The 21881-nt window shown below is 39.4% G+C and overlaps 1 long non-coding RNA gene across 2 annotated transcripts in view; it reads right to left on the reverse strand.

Annotated features, from left to right (window-relative positions):
- Positions 1-21881, reverse strand: part of LOC139474497 (uncharacterized) — a 187731-nt gene that overhangs the window by 137971 nt on the left and 27879 nt on the right. For both annotated transcript variants that reach the window (XR_011653984.1, XR_011653985.1), the window contains exon 2: positions 516-566. This is a non-coding gene — a long non-coding RNA (uncharacterized lncRNA). The remainder of the gene's footprint in view (positions 1-515; positions 567-21881) is intronic.

Genomic DNA, 21881 nt, shown 5'->3' on the forward strand with positions numbered 1-21881 from the left:
TGTCTGGCTAATGACATGTAGCATATGGTAAATGTCGTCACTGGCTGTGTGCGCCATTTATGTTTTCAGAAATGCGCATCATTTTGAGATTTGAGATAAGTGAAATAATTAAATAATGTTGATGGGTGATAATACGGCGCCATTATAATTTAACGTATCACTCGTTTTCGAAATATCAATACAGACTTCTTTTTTAGCATGTTGACATTTGGCATGAGTAATTGACTCAATATTACGCTTTAACGAGAAAAGATTCCCCATAACAACATATTTTCTTTGATAAAGTAATAAAAACACATTACCAAGTGATGTTTATTTATGGATGTAGTTCAATCGGAAAATGCTAATTCACTTAATTCAGTTATTTTCCGGGTTTTTTCCAGTGTTGGTCGATTAGTATTCGCCGTAATTTGTCACCTCCACGTGTCTTTAATCTACCAAAACACAAACACAATCTTATATGCTAATGCACCACCTTCCACGGTACGTCCATTTTAAGAAATACGGCAACTCACCAATTGTGCTGTCCTTGAGTCTTCGTGTCGGTGTGGACTGTTTTTTGGTATCTGTAGCAACAAAACGGTTCATTTAAAAGAAAGCGTTTGTTTCATGTCAAATTTGGCAATATTCCAGCTGTATCACTGCAGCCTGTAAATAATCGAGTAAAACTAGTGATTGATATAATGAATATAGTATAGTGCGATGACACGCAATCAATCATGTCACCGAGTCTTACCGTCCGATCCGCTTGGTCGCCTCTTGCGGAAAGCAACTGAGTGCTGGGGCAACTCTAATTCAAACTCTCCTTAGGGTTATTAAAAAAAGATGGTGCAGTAATGAATATTGTTACACATTTGAGACAGGTCTGACGTACTTGTCGATGTTTTCACTCAATACTTATCGGGGTCAGGTGCTTACGTTAATAATTTTCGTTGAGAAGAGATTGTTTACACTAGTCCACCATCACATCACACGACCCGTGAAGATCCGGGTTAGAATAGGTCTTCAGCAACCCATGCTTACCGTATAAGGCGACTATGCTTGTCGTAAGAGACGATTAACGTGATGGGGTGGTCAGATTCGCTAACTTAGTTGATGCATGTCATCGTATCTCAACCGCGTGGATTGATGCTCATGATGTCGATCACTGGATTGCCTGGTCCAGACTCGATTATTTACAGACCGCCGTCATATAAGCTGGAATATTGCGGAGTGCTACGTTAAACAACAAACAAACAAATATCATCACATCATACCAATGTCCACTTTTTAGCCATTCATTCATTCTTTTATTCATGCAATAAATCTTTCCTTAGTTCATACATACATTTGTTCCTTCCTTCCGTCCTTTGTTATTTGGTTTGTTAATATTTTGGACACATATATTGCATGCTTGTCACGTGACCATCTGGAACACTGATGGCTCTGGGGGTAACAGCCGAATTCGAGACGACTAAACATGATCCAACAAGACGACCAACCTTGAAATGATTGATATTAATTAGTAAGTAACCACGTCATTAGCAATGTTCCGTGACGATGTGGTGTAGAGTTAAAAGACAATGATCCTTTTATTGCCAATGAAGATTGCTGTTACTGTACAGTCGCCTTTATATCTTCAGAGAGATTAGCACAATCACACGACTGTCTGTACGATATCACTGAGATATCACGATATCACTGAGACAATTACGTCGAGATTAACACAAACCTCTCTCGGTATAAACGATTTTCTCTGTTTTCCTTGAAAATAATCATTCTGGAGCTTTCTTAAGACGAGTATGTCGGATGACTAAGCCTCCAGCAGCCCACGTTGGACAGAGAGCCTTGAAATGCATGTCACGAAAACAGAGTGTGCAATTCACGTGGAAATTAAATTTGGCTTAGTTGATATTGTTTTGATACTGGCGATCTGACAGCTGCCGCAGCATGCTGTGACCCTAATGATGGAATTCATTTTCCCCGTTGAAGTCGCCATTTTGAGCTCGCGCTCGTTGCTCTGTTTAGACATGCGCGTGCGGGGCGGATGCAAGCTATTTAGCCGCCATTATACCCCGGTGTGAAACTGTTACATGGCGCTTGTGAGAAAATTTGGAAAGCTTTTAGGAGCGTGAATAGTGTTTCAAAAAGTGATTAAGGAGAATTTGTGACGGGTTAGCGTGCATGCTGCAGTCTCCCCGCGAATCAAAATGACATTATTTTGTATTTTTGTGTTTCAAAATCAGGGATGAACCGTGAGCAGATTTAGTTATTATTTCTAAAAGTCATTTTAAATAATTTTGTGGTTACTATTTGCCACCACGTGACATCATGATATCAGTATTCACCGTGAGACATTCACGAGACATTCTTCTAGGAGTTGCGGATTCCAGTAGACACAAACTGAAGATAGATACCATGGTCTGGCGCTGTCAGGTGACTGATTTAAGCACTCGGTGGTGAGAATAAAGAAGTGATGATGGCCTCTGTGCTTCGTTGTATTGGCATCTGGAATTCTATTGTCAACCTGTACTTAAAATGTAGGAGACTTCGATCACCTCGGGGGGGCGGTCGGTTGGCCTCGGGGTTAAAGAATTTGCTCGTCACGCCGAAGACCCGGGTTCGATTCCAGACATGGTTACAATGTGTGAAGCCCATTTCTGGTGTCCCCCGCTGGAATATTGCCAAAAGCGGTGTTAAACCATACTCACTCACTCACTCACTCCATCATCACGGATATCCGGATATACTTGTCAGTAGGAGCGCCGTCACATACTAGTAGCAGGAATATTGCTGAGTGCAGCGTTAAACAAAAAACAAAAAACCCAACCTTCCAGTTCTTTCCATAATCACAAGGAAACTTGTTATATAGTCCTTCGATTGTTTAAATCACTGCCTAAGATACTAATGTATGATTCAAAGTATCATTAATAAATGCGATGAAACTATTTCAATAATCAGATGAAATCATACGTTTTGATCAAGCTCCACAAATATTTGGTCATTCTAACGTCAGAAATAATTTGATCACTTTGAACTAAAACAACAATATTTGACCACTATGACCTAAACATTTGATAACTTTCACCTGAAACATTTGATCATAATGACCTAAAACATTTGATCACAGTGACCTAAAATATTTGATCACAGTGACCTAAAACATTTGATCATTCCTTTTTGCTTTGGGCATTTCGAGCCCTCTTAACCTATCTGATCCCTTTTCCCTCGAAACTACTTGTTTCCTCTTAAATTATAAATTTATGTGATTCTCTTTTTCGAATTATCTTATTCCTCTTACTGAGAAACAATATTTCCTTCTCCACACGGTTTCTCTTGCAGTAACTACTATTTCCTCTTTGATAGAAATCCTTCGGTCACTTTCACCTAGAGATCATTTGCTTCCTCTAGCAACTATTGAATCTCTCGGGTTAAGAAAACCTCTTGATAACTTTTATACTTTGATATTCGCGTCTGTAAAATATACTGACGGGCAAAATAAAGTATACATCTATCTTTGATGGTGGGTAAAAATGAAAAAGAAAACAAGAACTGGTTATTTGATGGTGATGTATTTGATTCGAGTATCACAGACGATATCACATGCGTATCAATGAATATCTCACAGCAGGTCAGCCTGGTAACGTTTGTTGGAGTTTGTATTTTTTTGTCAATTCAAATTATCACGTGTATACTTTCTGTTTCTATGGTGTATTCCTGTTGGTTTGTAATGGTATGTATGTGGAGAGAAATAATGCGGTTACAATTTGAGTTGATCTTGGATTTGAACCCACAATTAGCGCAACCTGCAAAGCTTGGGGTCGATAAGTTTGAAAAAGGGTGTTCAGGAAAAGTAAACGTACCAAAGACCACTGTATTTGATATACACAATCGCACCAGCTGTGGAATATAATTGTGTTGTGAAGAAACGTCTGCCAAACGAACCTTGAAGAATATTACTGTTATTTCGTAGCAAGTACAGTTAGTCCATTGTATCCAAATTCACGCCATTTAATCCCCCTTAATTAGACTGATCACTCGTGCTTCAAGCCGTTGTTCACTGTAAAGGTATCGATGTTTTAATGACTATTGTACGTAGCGTAAGGTACTTTATGAACATTAACACGGGAAGGGTTAAGGTAACGATCACTGATAGTCACAAATATATGTGTTGGATTTCCGAAAATATATTACATGCCAGATTTGCTATAGTAATATGAAAGAATCGGGTGTTCTTTAACTTCTTTCGAGGAGTACATTAACATGAACTTTCATGTTCAAATGACTGCCACAGTGAAATCTCGTCAGTCCGGGCCGAGTGGTTCTGGAACGCCGATTTTCATTGTAAAGTAACTCGAGTCCGTACAGAGTCTTCGTTAAACTGGACATTTGTTAAATCGGACTATTTCAAGATATTCTGGAACCTTGCTTTTCATTGCAAATACATATCTACAGCAACACGACTCTGTACATTTTTGTGTCAGAAAGGAATTTGTTAAACCGACTAGGTCAAAGAGAACGGTACCATCCGGATTAAGAGGGTTTCGCTGAGTGCAGATGTGCTGAGAATAAATGGCCTAATGACACGTGAGACTGGAACAGACGGTACATCCTCGTTGAATTTTTCCAGCTGAAATTCACAAGGCCAGAAACATGTGTTACCGTATAAAAGGGTATGGTCCTGAAACTAAGCACTCGGTATTTCAATCGAAAATGCCATGGACACATGGTCACGTACAAAACTCAACAGTATGTTTTGCACGTCGTGTGACGTCGATTTAAAACCACTGAGTCGATGATGCATTGACGCTGTAGTGAACAAAGAGTTTACCCGAATAGAAGTGTACGCAAGTCGCTCCGACGAACCACGGGAACACGGTTGGGCGACTAGCGTCGACTACAGGGAGCAAAGCAAACTGATGTTATCTTCTATGGGAGCTCATTAGCGTAATAAACAACCCCTTAATAACAAGAGGAGATTTTAGGACGCAGTATTGCATGAAACTGATAGGAAGGACATGCGTTTTGGCCATTCAGTTCTGTCACGTCTGTTGCCACATGACTACCGACTCCGTGTGTAGCCTTTGGAAACATCTCATTCTTTGGAGTCACACATTTCGTTAGCTGAAATTATAGGGGATGTTCTTTTACGATGCTTTGAATCAACGACTCGCGTTGCCCTGGAGTCACACGTGTGAGCAAGGGCGTTGATGCGGTAGGAATTTAAAATGATGTGTTTTGGTGAAAATGAATATTCACCGTTAGATATTTCTGGTTGTGATGCAGGTCTGAGTGTTTGAAGACGTGTATACGTATCATAATTTTTCGGGTTTTTTTTACGATTGAAGGTAACACCGGTTTTTTTCTGTAAAGTCCATTGTAGTATGTTTGTGAACGCTGCTTGTGATGCTTTCTGATATGTTAATTGTCATGTAATTTTAATCATAGGGTATTTTCATAATTAACCAAATAAACACACCAAAATTTACGACTTTGTGAATATTCTCCTCGAGTTGTAAATGTGTTTGTCAACGACAAGAAAGTTGAAGGAGATTCATAAATGCTTACGGTTAAGTGAGTGAGGATAACGTTCAGTTGAGGATAACAAAGCTTAAAAGTCACGTAAACGATAAGGTGAGGTGAAATTGGGTTTAACGCCGTATTCAAGATTATTGAACATCTTTGGGGACGCGCAAACACTTATGTGGCTGCCTGAACTAGTCCGGACTACTGCCGCTTTTATTGTGCCAGCCCACACTTTAACAAGGGCAGCAATTCAGGCACATTATACAGACTCCGAGCAGACCAGTCATTGTTTTAGCCCCTTAATGCCAAGCGCCAGGGTAACAAGTACCATCTTTTAACGTCTGTTGGTATGACGCGACAGGGCATCGCACCATCGACCGTCCACACTCCGGGCACTCGCTCCATCCACAAGACCACGGATGCGGCTAGTTGAGGATAAGCTGGCCATTGTGTTCGACGATAAAACAAGCTACAACACCTAACGGCGACGTAGGCTTACTAGCAATCATATTTGTACACAATAAAGTGAAACTTCGTTAATCCGGATCCATTTAGTCAGGAAACCCGCCCTCGGTAGATGCTTTGCTACTGTCGACATATATACAAAGCGAAATAACTGCGTGATTTGTTCGCCAAGAACAAATTAACGAGGAACTTTTCACGAAGCATTGCACGTCCGGATTAACGAGTCTTCACAATTGTGATCTCCACACATACCACGATGTCCCTTTTTCGAAATGAGTGAGGGAGTGAGTTTGTTGGGTTTAACGCCGCTGTGAACGGTATTCCAGTTATATCACGCCGTGTCAGCTTAATGCAGGAGGAAAGTCCGAGGTTTTGCAGGTATCAGGAGTTTACCAGTTTGGTGAAACCCACGAGCACGGGTATGGTGCTGACAAACCTAGAAACGTAATCTGGGCGAACCGGGATTCAAACCCACAATCATAGGTTTCTGGCGTGCCCAAGGGACGCAACTCTGCACGGCTAATTGTGGCGCCATAGATGGCTGGGCAACCAGTGCCCCAGGTTTGTGGGTGAAACGCATCAGGAATCGTGCAGCTAATTTTCGAAATGAGAATTCCCCTATCTTACAGGTAAGTATGATGGGTTTACATCGCTTTGAACAGCATTATCAGGTGTTTCGTGGCGCGTCACCTTACTATTGGAGGAGACATCGCAGAGGTGCAGATCTTTTAAGTCAACCATCTGCGGAAACACGAGCAGGACGGTGCTGATGGCGCGCATCGGAGATTCGAACCCACAGTCGGCAAATCCTGGCATACTGCACTGCAAATAGCGACGTGTAAGATGACTTGGTAATCCATGCTCTCTGATTCATTATACTATTCACTCTATTGACAACAACATCTTTTAGTGAGTGAGTGAGTGATTGAGTTTGATTTTACGCCGCTTTTAGCAATATTCCAGTAATATCACGGCGGGGGGATACCAGAAATGGGCTTCACACATTGTACCCATGTCAGGAATCGAACCCGGGTCTTCGGCGTGACGAGCGAACGCTTTAACCACTAGGCTACCCGACCGCCACCACATCTTTTAGAACACTAGACGCTAGCTGGCTCGTCTTCTACCTTATTTCTATTTTATCACTAATCGTGCAATATGTGCCTCTCTTAGGCGTGGGAGTATACCCGCTGTCGCAGCATTTCTACTTAATAATCTCAGCGTGTGAAAGAACTAAGGCAGGAGAGTTGAAACAGGTTGAATCTCTAATCTGCCATGGTTTGCGTTTTTTTTTGTTTCGTTGGTTTCCTTGTTGTTTAACGCCACACTACAACTATATGACGGCGATTTGTAAATAATCGAGCCTGGACCAGACAATCCAGCAACTGACATCGCGGGCACCGATCTACGCAATAGGGATACGATGACATGCATCAACCAAGTCAACGAACCTGACCACCTGATCGCCTCTTACGACAAGCACGGGTTGATGAAGACCAATTCTCTCCGGCATCTTCACGGGTCACCCCGCGAGTGCACGACACGATGAACGGGTATTGCCATGTCAGACAACATTGATATGTCATACCCATCACTGTTGGTACACAATTAGTCTGTCGGACAGTCTCTGAACCATATTATTTCCCCTTCCGCCCAGCCCTGTCTGTAATGCAAAAGACCCAAATGAAGCAAGTCTAGATTTTCCTCAGGTTCAGGAATCTCCCATATAACCGTGTCTCCTTTTCAATAAAAATGGAGTAATTGGTTCCATCATAATTATATTCTGTCAGATACTAAACGTTAGACTAGCAAAACACTATTGGGAGTATAACAATGAAACTCATATTTAAACAATATTTTCCCTGATGACCGATATATACTGTATATAAGTTGTTTGATAGACATTACTTAGAAGTTGATGGATGACAAAGTAGTGACAATTTATGGTTAACAACTTCTTTAATACTGTGAAGGCGACGTTTCGGTATAGATCCTTGAAAACGGTATAGAGCTAGACCGCAACGTCGCCAATCCATAAATTGTGTCTACCTTGACCGATATATACTTGACAGAAATTCTTTTTCAAATTACATATCATCATGGCCCCGTTTTATCACTGACATGAAGACGGATGATAAAATACACTTGAAAAGTAATGAACGTATTAATTAATTGGAGCCTAAGTTTTATATTATCCAGGTAAACTCTATAAACCTCGTTAATCGGGACGGATAGTGATTGTTAAGACAATCGTCCAGATTTAAAGGTGTCAAGGTTGACCGGACATTACAATCTATAGTTTTGATGTAATCGCGACACCTTTTTCCAAACAGACATATCTTCGGTATAACGATACCCGTATTAACCAAGTGGCACTGTATACAATGGCGGGAGTGGCCGCATAGAAACACTATCTACCATATATCAGTTATACACCACATTAATTCTGAACATACACCAACCAGGGCAGATGGCACTGAAAATAGTCACGCCAGTTCCTAATTACAGCCTTTCGAAATGTCCGAAACAGGTAGGGACGACAAAGCCATGGCGATATCACGTCCCAGATAGTCACCAGCCTATGATTGTAACTCCAGCCACCTACCCGCACCTATGACATACTTGATTAAATCAAACCGCACACTTTGATTCACCCTAGAGCCAATTGAGTTGAATGGTGTCGAATATTGACTTGACAAAAACTCGTCTTGCTATCAAACTCAGCTGCCACCAAATTGTGAAAAATCTTTATCTATATAGTACAGAAGCTTGACAACTCTCACGCACGGGTTAACACGAAAAAGTTTTATCTTGACTCGGCTCGCTGCTTCCGTGAAACGCCCGCCCTATTATACTAAAGAAACCTATCTTATAATTTTAACCATTTTAGTGTTAAAGTTTCGATTTGACAATCCAGAGACACTCGGTTACATGTTAGCATAGCATCCCTTCGTGTTATATGACCAGTATTTGGCTTGATAATAAATGGATGACACACATTGGTGTCTTGTCTTTTAAAGAAGCAAATATAATTGATACACAGTGAGACCCTGTTAATCGAGACGGGATCGTTCCTAGTAGATTTATCCGGATTAACGAATTTCCGGATTGACGAATCATTGGTATTGTCTCTGAATTATTATTCATGTTTCCAACAGAAGTCCTCTTGGGCCGAGGTCTGGATTAACGAGTTTTCACTGTACACACGTTTGGCAACATTAAGCATCACTGCTCCGGACTTGACATGGTATTGTTTAGGGTTGAGATTTTGATGTATCCGGGGTTCATTGTTTCTGATGAAACATAACATTATACATATCATACGCATACATTTCAGGGATTTTATTGTTATTTCAACATCAAAACTGACTGTATATAAACACACGACGCGATCAAGTAAATATGTCATCATAATAGCATTTTAACGAAATCGGACTTACAATGATTATTCAACAGAGCTATGTATCACTTAATGTTGAAATCCTTAATATGAATCTGTTCACATCATCAGTATCAATGTGTTCATGATATCAATGCCAATGTGTTCATGATAACAACAGAACTGTGTTCATGATAACAATATCGAACATATCTAATTCCTTATAATCGCAAATATAAATGTGTTCATATCATCAGTATCAATGTGTTTATATCATCAGTATCAATGTGTTCATGCTATCAATATCAATGTGGCCGTCATGAATATCAAATATGTTCCTCTATGTATTTCTAAAAACCTTATTCTTCAATATGCCTGTGGTCATGACATCATATGATTAGTTCCAATTCGTTAAAAATAGACATTTCATCTGTTCAAAGAACTTCCATAACACATAACACTAAATATGAGATTTGTCTTTCTAATGCTGATTTAATTCACTTGCCCCTTGGCAGGGTAACGGTTAACTTGCTTCACTACGCTTCGCTGGTCTCAGTATCGTCAGGACATCGCTAACGAAGGCATTTTCTGACCAGCTGTTCGAAGGGGCCTTTGTTTTGACCCGGTCAGTTGGTTCCCGGCTATTGCCTCCGAGTGCAGTGCAGAGAAATAGTGTTAAGGCAACGATCGAAGATACTTTTCGTGGTGTTATTGGATTTAGAAAGGTCGTATTCACGAGGGATACGAACAAGGTGTTTAACGGAGTGGTTGGCGGTGGACGGACAGCTTTTTCAGATTACGCTCTGCGTACTTGAGACTCGTGTGCGGTTTGCTGAAGTTCAGTGAAACCTCTGTTAGTCTTGGAGGACTTTCGGACCATCTGTTTGTATATGGAATGTTTATCAATATATCCGAGACGACTTGGAAATCTTGCAGAGCAAATCATATATAAACCGTGCAGAGAGTTCTTTTGGTCCACTGAGTGTACAAAGTGATTCAAATGTGATCAAGGCATTATCAACGACATTTATGAATGGACCAGTTCATTTATTTACACACGTATCCAACACGGCCGTTTAATTCTATGTTCCATGTCAGATCCAAATATCAATGTCACGTCATTTTCCTTTAGCGTTAATATCTTTATTGTATGGGAGTTTCTTTTAGAAAGCATCAATGTTCAAATTTTAGATTTTTTTCTTTTCAAGATAAGAAAATGTTTATTCCCGTCTACCTGCCATTCAAACGGTTGCGTTTCTGCAAATCTCCCGCATTTACATAGAAAGAGTAAATGTTTGAGGAAGGCCATTGAAAGAAGAGTACACAATATGATAGGCAGAGTATCAAGCTGCTTTTGATAAGCGATGATAGCTACCCGCATTGAAATCTATTACGTGCTATACCTATATGTAAGCTTGAAAGAGAGACGCCAATGGTAAGCCATCACACCTTCAAGTGACAGTTTGCTAAAGAGAGTGTGACTAATCGATTTCATGTACATTTCATTCAATCAAACATACACCCCTTAAAGGAGTACCCTGCCGTGTTCTTTCATAGTAGCGAGTAAACCAGGGGTGGCAAGGTTTCAAGAGGTAGATAGAAATACCGGCGCAGCGCGGCCGTTCTCACTGACGCGATAAATAAAAATAAAAAAAAATATCACATTTCCCTGAACATTTGCCAGGTTTATCACCATTCATCAAAGCCGGTGACAGCAGCGCATTAGCTTCATTTCGAGTGTCGAGCTGTCGGACAATCGTCTATTGTTAGGGAATGGACGAGCGTCAGCGATTCATACGAGAGCGGGGTATTGTGGAGGCGAGCTGGTATTGTTAGAGTAGAAATATCCCCTTTATAGTCCCAACTTCCCAGGTGGGGTGCTGTGCTCGGGAAAGAGACTGTTTTGTGAAGGGCTGTGAAGCCAAGTCGTAAAGAGGGGGAGTCGACACGTGCGGCAGCCAGATCGCCATTCACCATTCTTGGACGCTCTATATAAGTCGATTCCGTGAAGGTGCTAATACTAGTCTGATAGCGGCGATGACTACGAGCTGCTTTTGTGTTCATTTCACTTCTCAGACGGTGAAATAGCATTAAATTGGCATTGAGAAAACGTGTTGATATCCTCTTTTGCTACTGTCCTGTGCGAAATGCTCAATATGCTTCACTGGTGATAAATAATGGTGGAGTCAGACTTTTGCAATTCTCCTTGTCTCACACAATGCTGAGAGCTGTATCGGGATAACACTTGAAACTCCCGCGATTGGAACTTGCTTAATAAATGGCGTAATGAAGACGTTGTGCATTATATATTTGAAATCAACTGATAAATGTCATGCTAACTTGAAAGAGTGCACATTTGGATCATTAACTTGAATTCCAGTCTGCTGACTGAATTCGATGCTTTCTGGTTGATATTTACAATTAATGGCTAATTTACAAAAGCGGAATATTTCAGGATAATTGCATTATATGTATGCAGTCGGATTTTGAAATACACCTGGTTTTTCTACAGTCATACATTCTTACATTTCATCCAGTGTTGGCAGTACTATATATATATATAACACTATACACTATACACTATATATATATATATATATATATAAATATATATATATATATATATATAAATATATATATATATATATATATATATATATAAATATATATATATATATATATATATATACATATATATATAACACTATATATATCTTTTGTATACTACAATCATGTTATGACATACCCTCCATTTGTACAGTACAGTCACCATGTTATAATATAGCCTCCATTTCCTCACAACACTCATCATGTGCCTCCAGCTATAACTACAGTGACTATGTTATAATATAGCCTATATTGGTAGACTACAGTCACCATGTTATAATAAAGCCTCTATGTGTACACTACACTCATCATGTTAAAATATAGTCCCCAACTGTACACTACGGTCACCATGTTATAATATAGCCCCGATTTGTACACAACACTCATCATGCTATTATGTAGCCTCCATTAGTACACTACAGTCACCATGCTATAATATAACGTCTATTTATAACAACACAGTCGTCATGTTATAATATTGTCCCTATTTGTACACTACACTCACAATGTTATAATATAGCCTCCATTTTTACACTACTGACATGTTATAATATAGCCTCCACTTGTACACCACAATAACTATGCTATAATACAGCCCCCATTTGTACACCACAGTCACTATGATATAATATAGGCCCCATTTGTACACTACATTCATAATGTTATAATATAGCCTCCATTTGTACGCTACAGTCACTATGTTATAATATAGCCTCAATTTGTACACTACAGTCATGTTATAACATCGCCTCCATTTGTACACTACACTCATCATGGTATGATATAGCCTCCATTTGTACACCACAGTCCTTATGCTATGATATAGCCTCCATTTGTACACGACACTCATGATGTTATAATATAGCCTCCATTTATGCACTACACTCATCATGGTATGATATTGCCTCCGTTTGTATACCACAGTCCCTATGCTATAATATAGCCTCCAGTTGTACACGACACTCATGAAGTTATAATATAGCCTCCATTTGTACACTACACTCACAAAGGTTATAACATAGCCTCCATTTGTACACTACACTCATCATGGTATGATATATCCTCCATTTGTGCACCACAGTCCCTATGCTATGATATAGCCCCCATTTGTACACTACACTCATGATGTTATAATATAGCCTCCCTTTGTACACTACACCCACAATGTTATATTAAGCCTCCATTTGTACAATACATTCATCATGGTATGATATAGCCTCCATTTGTACACCACAGTCCCTGTGCTATAATATAGCCTCCATTTGTACAATACACTCATCATGGTATGATATAGCCTCCATTTGTACACCACAGTCACTATGCTATAATATAGCCTCCATTTGTACACTGCACTCATAATGTTATAATATAGCCTCCATTTGTACACTACACTCACAATGTTATAATATAGCCTCCGGCTGTCACTTTGTTATAATATAGCCTCCATTTGTACTCTTCACTCATCATGTAATGATATAACCTCCGGCTGTAACTGCAGTCATTATGATATAATATAGCATCCAAGTGTACTCTACAGTCATCATGTTATAATACTGTACATAGCATCCGTGTGTACGCTATAGTTATCATGTTGTAACATAATCGTCTTGTGTATACTATGGTTATATTATAACATAATCCTCATGTTTTGACTAAACTACTAATTCGGACAAAGACATAACTACATCTCTTCCAGTGCCACCATTATCATCACCACCACGTACAACTTCCAGTTCTTCTGCTGTTGATACCACTACTACTACTTCTACTCCTGCTACTACTACTACTACTACTACTACTACTACTACTACTACTATTCATAATAACAATACTCTACTAATATTACCACTATAACCTGCACTTCTCCAACCACGCGTTACACCAAACACGGATCCTGCTGCTGCTGCTACTACTACTACTACTACTACTACTACTACTACTACTACTACTACTACTACTACAACGACTACTATTACCACCAACATATACAACGGAGAGGATATAACAGTTACAAGACTGCCATGATCCACTACCACTGATACAATTATCACTCGTACACTCTAAAACGTCGGTTACTACTACTACTACTACTACAACTACTACTACTACTACTATTACTACTACTACTCCTACTACTACTACTACTATTATTATCATTAATATTATTATCACTACTACTACTCCTACTACTACTACTATTATTATCATTATTATTACTACTACTACTACTACTACTACTACTACTACTACTACTACTACTACTACAACCACCGCCATTTACGATCATGAGTAGGAATATAAGTCCCCAGCAAGCTATTAGTATGCTATTCGTAAGAGGCGACTAACAGGATCGGTTGGTCAGACTCGCTAGCTTGGTTGATGTACTTCATCGTATCCTAAATGTATGGAGCGATGTTCATGATATCAATCACTGGAGTGACTGGTGCAGTCTCGATTAATTAAAGGCCGCCATCATATAGCTGAAGCATTGCTGGGTGCGGTGTTAAACAACAAACAAACAACTACTACTCCTACTAATGCCACTACTAACAATGTTCCTACGATCACTACTACTACTACCACCACACAACTACTACCACTGCTTCTCCCACCACCACCTCAACCACTACTCCTACTACTACCACATCTAACAATGTTCCTACTACTACTACCACACCACTTATCCTACTATCACTGCTTCTCCCACTATCACCACCATCACAACACCACTACCACCACCACCACCACCACCACCACTACTACTACTACTACTACTACTACTACTACTACTACTACTACTACTACTACTACTACCATTACCACACCTACTAATACAACTACGACCACTTAAATAGCAAACAAACTACTACTACTACTACTACTACTACTACTACTACTACTACTACTACCACTACTACCACTTCTTCTACTACAACTTCTACTACTACTACTACTACAACTTCTAGTAGTACTACTTCAATTAGAACTTCTAATATTATTGTTACTATTATCGTGAATAATAATAATAATAATAATAATAATAATAATAATAATAATAATAATAATAATAATAATAATAAAGGATAATTAAAGTTGCAATCGGTGATGCAAGACACAAATATCTTGTAAGTAGATTTCTCAGTCGCCGGAATTCAACCGAAAACGTCAAACAAATTGTTTACAGTAGCAAAAATAATATAATGGCGTCATATACAGAGTTAACCCACAGCCGAGAAATTTAGTCATGGTGGTACGGCCATAATTGCTTGTCTACATTGGTGCAAAGCTCTAGACTGGCGTTATTTATTACAGGATTTATAGGCGCTTAGCGAAGCCGACCCACAACATAGCACATAGTCGGCCCAAATCATATCACCAGAACTTGCGCTAAATAGTGTTTTGTCGGGCCTTTTCATTGCTTTCAAAGAGATGGGACGTACCAGTACAATTCAAGGCCCACGGGTCATCGCTTCAAGTGAGAAGGGCGGTGAGCCGTGACGCCAACGCTGTCGGTAATGATGGCAACTTGGGTGATGTTGACAACGTCCCCTGTCATAAACACCGTAACATGTTGGAGAACGGGACAGTCGCGAAACTACCGTAAGAGGAGTTGCGTCGAATTCATAATGCATAGTGAGGTAGAAAGCTGCGCTGGAAGGTGTCTCGATCGCTTCTTCGACAGTATCGCCATGTTCACTAGAAATGTCCGATTATGCCCGATGATGAATCGTCATATCTTTTCGTTTATTGTTATTTTATGTCGATTTGTGTCAGCGACACGTGCGCCTAGAAATACAAATTCAGATATCTGATCACCTGGACATTAGTGATTTTTATTTATAAAATAAAACACACGTAAATTTATCCACTTTTGTTCGTCGGGTTTTAATTAGCAACTGATGTCAGCGTATTATTTTAGAAATAAATATGATAATACTTATTGAACTGTACAACAAAACAGCCGTTACAACTCCGCGTGAATACACCTGCGCGGGACCCGATGATGTTTGTGGTGCATGAACGCTAGCACATGTACATTTAGGTTACCTAATCCATACCGTAATAATAGATTTCTTCATAAGGCAACAATATTATTATATTTTCATTCCTGATAAGTTGCCGGTGTTTCTGTAGAAAGTAGTGAGGGGTAAATCGTACACAGACAGAATACAGAGTGTTAGATTATGGAAGGATGGAGAATGCAGATGAGGAAAAACAAAAGTTACTTAACTACCAAATAAAGTTAAGGGCAACCCGATTATTTCATATAACTAAAGTTAATCCGTCATGTGCGATGGCGAGAAACAAGTTACTATACTTCCCAAAATGGTCAAGGACCACCCAATTCTTTCATATAAGTAAATAGAGATAATATGTCATGTCATGACAAATGAAAAATAGATGGAGAGAAACAAGTTACTATACTTCTCAAAATGGTTAAGGACCACCCAATTCTTTCATATAAGTAAATAGAGATAATATGTCATGTCATGACAAATGAAAAATAGATGGAGAGAAAGAAGTTGCTATACCACTAAAATGGTTAAGGACCACTCAATTCTTTCATATAAGTTAATAGAGATAATATGTCATGTCATGACAAATGAAAAATAGATGGAGAGAAAGAAGTTACTATACCACTAAAATGGTTAAGGACCACCCAATTCTTTCATATAAGTTAATACAGATGATATGTCATGTCATGTCATGACAAATGAAAAATAGATGGAGAGAAACAAGTAAACTATACCACTAAAATGGTTAAGGACCACTCAATTCTTTCATATAAGTTAATATAGATGATATGTCATGTCATGACAAATGAAAAATAGATGGAGCAAAAAAGTTACCATTCTACTAAAAATGGTTAAGGACCACTCAATTTTTGAATATTGCCACAGTTAATCTTTAATTGGTATATACTACTAAAAAAGGCATGACAAAAAAACTACAGACATGTGAAAGAATCGGTTGGTCCACAACTTTGTTAATAGTAATATGAAAGAATCGCGTTGACCTTAGCTTTTTTTCAGTAGTAAGCAAGCTTGCTGTAACTCTGTATCATAACGATGGACGTTGCAACAGCATCCTTTAGTACATTCAATAAATGCTGGCATATGGAGAATGTTGTTTGCCGAGAGGCCTGTTTGCAAAGGGCAACGTGTAGAAAACATTATTGTGTGGTGTGTATAGAGTGTCTGATTACAAAGAGAAGAGTTAAGAGGGGAAACTATATAAAAAAATGTCGAATTATGCAGAGTGTCGTTTTGAAGAGGTTTCGGGTAAGAAAGTGCCAAAGTAGTAACTGAAATATCGTTGGGTACAGAATGTCGAATTACCACGATACAGTTTAGAGAGGGTCTAATGTATGAGGATAGCAGAGAGTTAGTTGATTAAAGAACAACAAACTACATAAACCACTGTGCCTTTACAAAACACAAACTACTCCCCTACTGCAAAGGATGAATCATTGCTGCATAACGCCCGAGCACGGAAATCTTGTTGTCGGGGGAGTTCTAAGGACGCCCACATAACAATATACACTCCCCTGGGGACGCGCATATATCCCCTCGACCATTTATAGTACATCCTTTGACATACAAAAGTTAGAAACCCATGTACAGGGAAAACTCGTTAACTCGAATTAATATCTCGATATATCGAATAATACATGCTATTTAATTGTTGCAACAAAGACGGATCAACTCAAAGGTTTACCAGAAGTACTCCGTTTGTATGGAAGTGCGGATAACTCGACAAAGATTTGATTGTACCATGACTGCGAGATAATGAATTACCCTGTCTGTCTATCTTGACAGTATTACGTCACTCAATATATTACAGTCAAACCTCGTTGTGTCGAACTCCTGGTTGCCTCGAACTCATTTGGGAGCCCCAAGTATCCAAATTAAGCATACTTGTCCCCTAATGTCACGAACCCCGGATAACTCGAATTTCCCAGAGAGTTCGACACAACGAAGTTCAATACACCAGGGGAAATTTATACCTAATTTATGTATTTATAATAACTGTGTTACAATGCCACAAGGACATGCGTTTCCATTAAAGTTAATTGATACAAAATACTAAGTGATTTCTTATTTATTAGGTCGTTGTTTTTTTCGTCATGGCTGATGTCACTGACTACAATTTCTAAGCTTTTTCCATTGACTGGCGGCACTGGGTGTAGATTCGAATCACATTTTCAAATCTACACATGCATATTGTCGGTTCGAACCTCACCTTACCTCTTCCGTCATACACAGAGCCTACTCTGAAACAAAGATATCCGAATACACCCATGTAAATCTCTGAAACAACGATATCCGAGCACACCCATGTAAATCTCTGAAAGAACGATATTCGAACACACCCATGTAAATCTCTGAAACAAAGATATCCGAACACACCCATGTAAATCTCTGAAACAACGATATCCGAACACACCCATGTAAATCTCTGAAACAAAGATATCCGAACACACCCATGTAAATCTCTGAAACAACGATATCCGAACACACCCATGTAAATCTCTGAAACAACGATATCCGAACAAACCCATGTAAATCTCTGAAAGAACGATATCCGAACACACCCATGTAAATCTCTGAAACAACGATATCCGAACAGACCCATGTAAATCTCTGAAACAAGGATATCCGAACACACCCATGTAAATCCCTGAAACAACGATATCCGAAAACACCCATGTAAATCTCTGAAAGAACGATATCCGAACACACCCATGTAAATCCCTGAAACAACGATATCCGAAAACACCCATGTAAATCCCTGAAACAACGATATCCGAACACACCCATGTAAATCTCTGAAACAACGATATCCGAACACACCCATGTAAATCCCTGAAACAACGATATCCGAACACACCCATGTAAATCTCTGAAACAACGATATACGAACAAACCGATGCAAATGTATAAGTAAGGTGTTAATCAATTTCCGGAATTTTTTTTAATTATATTTCTGGGCTCCTTACAATGATATATACCACACAACTTAAGATAGGAAAAGGGAGTACCCATGTCGGGTCTGGATGTGACTAACTGCTCAGATATGTTGTCCAACGAATAGTATTCCTTTTTGTCTTGGCCCTGAAGCACGTGCATGTAAATCACATTAAACATAAATGCACAGTTCAACAGGTTGTTGTGTTACGTCACAGCATGAGGTATGTCAGTATTTCTATCATAGGTTGACTCATATATTATCAGGCAATTAAAAACAGAAATATTAAAATATTATATTTTAAAGCGGCTGGTACACGAATGGGGCCAGCGTCAGTTTATTGCGCCAAACGTCCAGTATTTGATTTTCTCCATCCATGTGTGAGGCTTCTGTGTGTTGCCCTACCTCCAACTGTGATGTGTATTAACTACAACTAACACCGCTGCACATGCCTATCACACAATAGTTGCTTGTGTCGGGCCATAGTTAACTGTAATTGCACATGTTGCAAGTCATACATTACAAACAACATTTTCTTTCAAATTGAACAGAAACGTAAGTACTTGTATTTACCAATCCCCACGTCGTCAATGACGCGTGACATGCTAAACAAGGGAATGCATTGCAACGGCGCACACCAATTGAAATAGGCCGCAAGCTGTTAACCTACGTCTAAATGACATGTATCCATGTTCGTGTCATAACAAATTGAGGCAACTTTAGTACGGCACAGAGTCTGCACTGAAACACACGTGTACCACTCCTGGTGCCCTTGTCGCCAGACTGATCGCACTCTTCCAGTGTAAGTGTCAGGCTCATTAAGCTATTAATCATAATCTTTATTAAAAACAAACAGTGAACCTTAATGACACTGGCGTGTGATCGACATCACATCAAACATATAGATAGCTCTCATTGCGATTAATGTCATTCCCAGGCTAAGATAAGCAATCACTGGGGCCAGGAGAGCAGTAGGAGTTCCAGACATGGTTGGTCATCTGGACGATGTGTGCACAAAAGACATAGAGGAAAAAAGTTCATTTGTTTCGTGTGGAGACGTAAGATACGATGTACGTAAATGGTAAGTAGTTTGTAAAAATCTATTTTATGCAGTCTCTTTTGGATGTTTATGATACGTAAACACAATACGTAGAGTACGTGTCTTCACACATGAGAGTTTAAGATACTCTGTCTCATTGAAGGAGCGTCAGATACAACATACGTTAACCGTAGTAATTGGTAGCTTCATTAGCACAAATAAGAGTGCAGCCATTTATACTCTACACACGTCGGATACGATGTTGATAGCCCAAAACCTCAAAGGATGCATCTTTAAAAATAGGAATGGAAACAAAACGTATATATGCCCTGTTTCTGAATAAACCAGAATACGTAAGGGGCGTACGTGTACAAATATAAGTGAAAACGTTCATTTATATACACAGAGCGTTCTGGAAACGAAAGATACGATGTGAATAAATCATGTGTCAAAGCACGCATTTACATAAGTGAGGATGAAAAAGTTAACATAAAACAGCATACGATACGTTCTGTGCGTACATCACCGTACGCATGGTACGTATCCGCACGAATGAGGGCGAAACAGTCGAGGAAATAGAGGGAAATAAATGAAATCATGTTAAGAAGTTTCATCGCTTTGTCTCGACACTAATGGTGAAAACTAAATTGAATTAACCCGTGTGCGTCAGAGCGCGACTGATATAGCGGAAGGTATTAGGGTTTCGGCAACCTAACTCCTCACACTGGTAGTCAAACTCAATCTCCTTTCCACGATCAGTTTGTTGGAGGATGGTACTGTTTGAGTTCTCGTTATTATTGACGAAAAGAAATTTAAATGCCAACAAACGAAATACGAATTTGAAAATAAATAAAGATTTGTCATTTGATACTTTTGAGCGCGGAATATTACGCAAGATGCCCGCTTTTCTTATTGTTTATTGCCTACATGTATACAAACGTCTTTGGAAAATGAAAATAATCAGTATGCTGTAGACTTGTACCATCTAGCATTTATTTCTCACAGATCGAAACATTTCTATTCTGTGAAACCATGAAGACCTGTAAACCCGCTTTCAGGGTGATTGTTTTTTCATATACATGTATACATAACAAAGGGGTAAATCTCAACACCGTTTACTGAAAAAACGTATACACACGAGACGAACCGTTGCTACAAATGAAGAAAAGGCACCTGCACATGACGTCAAGTGGCATGGTCACCCTCTTAATCCCGACGTCAGTCAAGATGACGGTTTCCATTAAGCAAAGTGTATATCAAAAGCATAAAGGCCCATCATCAACTCAATTCTTCAGGAAATGGTCTCAGTGTGTGTATGTACATACCAGGAAAGATGCTATAGATTATAAAGTAGGGCAAGAATTATTTCCCCACCGGCTGAAAATGAGTTTTTGCTAAGTTCCTGGTCATTCATTTCAGCCACGTGTGTGCACTTGTCAGATGCCCTGACTGTCGGCAGGTGGTGTGCCCTCTAACAGGAACAGGGCGTGACCGTTGGAAATCTACCGTTAACTCGGGTGGGCGTTAACGTGAGTAACAGTACAAAAATGTCTTCACATAACAGCTTCCTTCGGTTCATGGGAATCTAATTCTTTGTTTCAATTAATTCCGTGTGTCATTTTTACATTAAGCAGAAAATCAGCAATATCACAGCTATATGACGGCGGCCAGTCAACAATCGAGTCTGGACGAAGCAAACCAGTGGTTGACATCATGAGTACCGATTTACGCCCTTCGGTATGGTGACATTTAATTCTCTGGATCATTCACTGGACTCATTTATTTGGGAAAATCGGGTTTCAGAATCAGTTCGTTATGTGGAAGTGGAACCATTATTATTGTTAAAGGCTGCATGTTCCTTGCAAAAAGATACTTTACTTGCGACAATATGCATGCTGTAGTGATGGGTGTGGCGTG

The sequence above is a fragment of the Haliotis cracherodii genome, unplaced genomic scaffold, assembly GCF_022045235.1.
Source record: "Haliotis cracherodii isolate W230 unplaced genomic scaffold, xgHalCrac1.p SCAF_3, whole genome shotgun sequence".
NCBI classification, from domain to species: Eukaryota; Metazoa; Mollusca; class Gastropoda; order Lepetellida; family Haliotidae; genus Haliotis; species Haliotis cracherodii.